The sequence below is a fragment of the Rhagoletis zephyria genome, unplaced genomic scaffold (assembly GCF_001687245.7).
Source record: "Rhagoletis zephyria isolate East Lansing unplaced genomic scaffold, Rhagoletis_zephyria_1.1 Rzeph_scaffold_03221, whole genome shotgun sequence".
Taxonomy (NCBI): Eukaryota; Metazoa; Arthropoda; class Insecta; order Diptera; family Tephritidae; genus Rhagoletis; species Rhagoletis zephyria.
In genome coordinates, this window is record NW_016160304.1 from 2,615 (window position 1) to 6,273 (window position 3,659).

Sequence of the window (3,659 nt, forward strand, 5' to 3'; positions counted from 1 at the left end):
TACTTCAGCTCCAANATTCATGAAACTGTTAAGTAAAAAAAAAATAATGATAGTAATTGTCTACGGAAGAATTAGTTAGTTAAATTAAATATACTTCAGCTCCAAAATGTATTCCAAATTGTTTGAAGTAACATAGTATATGTAGATATGTGTATAGTAACCATAAAATACTACCTTTTAATTCGTGAATTTCTTTTTTTAATTTTTTTATCTCGGCCATTTTTTATTATTTTTTATATACACGTACTTTTATTAAATTTTTTTTTTTATATACAACTGTGTACTAGCGGCAACAAAACGATACTGTCTTTGTATGGTAAAGATACTAGCTTGTAAGAGATTTCATTTAGATTGAACAATATTTCCGGGCCAAGTCGCATAGAGCTTACAACACCAATCCCGAGACTCAAGGAAGAAGCAGGTNTAAAGAAGTAACACTGGTGGGCACACAGAGGTTATCGTATTTTAAAATTTTTAGAAGACTGGAGGCACATCTATAGGAGGGCCTAAATTCTAAAAACCAGTCCGCCAATTTTTTCTTAAGTGGCGCTTGACTGGTTGTCACAACACTGTCTCCAATAACACGCTCAGCATTAATGTTTCCCTTTACTAATGCTCTGTTGCCGCTATTTGGTTCAACACTCTCACTACACAAACTTTCATTAAATTTTAAGTCAATTTTCTTTCTTTTATCTTTAGTTAAACGCTTCAAATGCCGCTTGCTTAGCATTTTATTTTTATCACTGACCTTTTTACACTTCTTCACTTACGTAATTCACTTTATTGACTGACTTCAACTTCGCTGTAAATTGAACAACGCAAAACATGATTTTTATGCGAGACAAATTTCCACAGAAAGCAACGGTATAAAAAGAATGTTTGGATATTCATTATATTTTTCCGCTGACTACGATGCATTCTACTTTGCATTCCCCGAAATGGAGCAGAGAAGTGAAATAAAAAAAAATATTGTGGGACATTCTACTTTGCATTCCCTGAAATGAAGCAAAGAAACTAAATAAATAAAATATTGTAGGACATTCTACTTTGCATCCCCCAAAATGAAGCAAAGAAGCGAATTAAAAAAAAAATATTGTAGGACATTCTACTTTGCATTCCCTGAAATGAAGCAAAGAAGTGAAATAAATAAAATATTGTAGGACATTCTACTTTGCATTCCCTGAAATGAATCAAAGAAGCGAATTAAAAAAAAATATTGTAGGACATTCTACTTTGCATTCCCTGAAATGAAGCAAAGAAGTGAAATAAATAAAATATTGTAGGACATTCTACTTTGCATTCCCTGAAATGAATCAAAGAAGCGAATTAAAAAAAAATATTGTAGGACATTCTACTTTGCATTCCCTGAAATGAAGCAAAGAAGTGAAATAAATAAAATATTGTAGGACATTCTACTTTGCATTCCCTGAAATGAATCAAAGAAGCGAATTAAAAAAAAATATTGTAGGACATTCTACTTTGCATTCCCCGCAATGAAGCAATGAAGCGAATTAAAAAAAAATATTGTAGGACATACTACTCTGCATTACCGGCAATGCCTAAAAGTAGCGAAAAAATTCGAAGGCATTATAACGCTATGCATTCTAGAACACGTTACCACTAAAAGCGATTACCGATTTTTTGCTGGGTATGTATGTATATGTGCATCGCTCATTTACTAGAAATCATAATACAAAAAAAGCAAAAAATCGAGCTAAGAGGGTACTATTCCAGTTCTGCGTTATCGTGAGATAAAAATAACACCTTTACACCGCATTTATGTCGGNATAATACAAAAAAAGCAAAAAATCGAGCTAAGAGGGTACTATTCCAGTTCTGCGTTATCGTGAGATAACAATAACACCTTTACACCGCATTTATGTCGGTGTTAATTTTATACTTTTCACTTTACTTCGCGATAACGCAGAACGGGAATTGACCCTCAGAAGTCATTAGAACAAGATGTGTATTAATTCTTCTTCCCCTGGGAGTATATGTAAATTCAAAACTTTGATGCCGCTTTTCTCGAGTTTTTAGTTTTTTGAGTTATGACAGTATTGAAGTAATGGAGTTATATGTACATTAGACTGCATCACTCCCCATACATCAAAAAATCGGTACTATCCATTGGAATTATAAAATCTATTATATTCTAAAACGTCCACCAAAATATTTCGAAAAAATATTAAGATTTAAGTGAGCTGGACCAATTTCAAAATNTTTTTCCATTGGAATTATAAAATCTATTATATTCTAAAACGTCCACCAAAATATTTCGAAAAAATATTAAGATTTAAGTGAGCTGGACCAATTTCAAAATACCTCCAAAAATGGAGTTTTTTATGAATAAAAATAGTTTCTTAAACATTTTTTTTGAAAAAATCCCCTCTAGTGACAAAACGGTTTAAGCTTAAAAAATTTGCATCAAAATATTTAAAAAAAATTAAAAAAAAAATTTTAACGGAATCGTAATGATGAGATTTTTGAAGCTGTTTTTTAACTTTTTTTTAAAGATTGGTGTAAGAAAAGCTTGAATAACTGAGCCTAAACTCTTCTGATTTAGACTTAAGAGCTGTCGGTGGAAAGGTATTTTCTCACCCTTTTTATTTCTTTGCCAATAAACTCATTCAAAGGATGAAAGAGAAAGGTAGGATGAACGAACGTCATTCAAAGATGAATTAAGATGTGTTGGTATTTGAAAAAAAAGAATTGGGACACGAATGATTTTTTTTGACAGAAATAAAAACAGTGTGAAAATACCTTTCTACTGAGATCCCATAAGTCTATATCAGAATAGTTTTAGCCCAGTTATTCAAGTTTTTCGTAAATCAAACTTTGAATAAAGTAAAAAAACACCATCAAAAATCTCATTCTTACGACTCCGTTGAAAAGATTTTTTAATATTTTTACGCAGATATTTTAAGCTTAATCTGTTTTGTCATCTGAGGGGACTTTTTTCAAAAAGTTCTTTACGAAACTATTTTTATTCATAAAAAACTTCATTTTTCGAGGTATTTTCAAATCGGTCCAGCTCACTTAAATCTTAATATTTTTCCCAAATATTTTGATGAACGTCTTAAAATATAATAAATTTTGTTATCCCGGCGGAAAAACCGCAACTTTTTTTTGGTGATGCAGTCTAATGTACATACATAAAAACTGAAATAAAAAATTCGTTTGTATTGGAGTGCAATGGGGTATAGCCATTTTGCTGTGTCTGCAGTTACAGTTGCACGGCTATACTCAATCCCGACTCTTGCGTACTCGTTCGCGCACTCTGGGCAAAGTGAGCAACCAATGTGCGAAATGAGGTAACCGATCCGAGTGGAGCCTTGGGTCACGGCAGAGGGAGCTTCGGTGGGGCCACTCCGACTCATTCGATTTAAGGACTCACTGAAGTTTGCAGCATTTGTTCACCAGTAAGACTACGATTTGAGGGCATGCACCTGGAATGTCCGGACCCTTAATAGGGAAGGTGGCTCTGCCCGGCTGGTTGATGTCCTCGTTAGAACGAGAGATGACATCACACTAACCTGCGCCCATGCCCCGACGGAAGAGAAGGGTGAGGTATCCAAGGATCTCTTCTATAAGCGCTTGGAGCTCACGTACGAGCGCTGCCCCCGCCACGATATCATGGTGCTAGACGACTTCAATGCCAG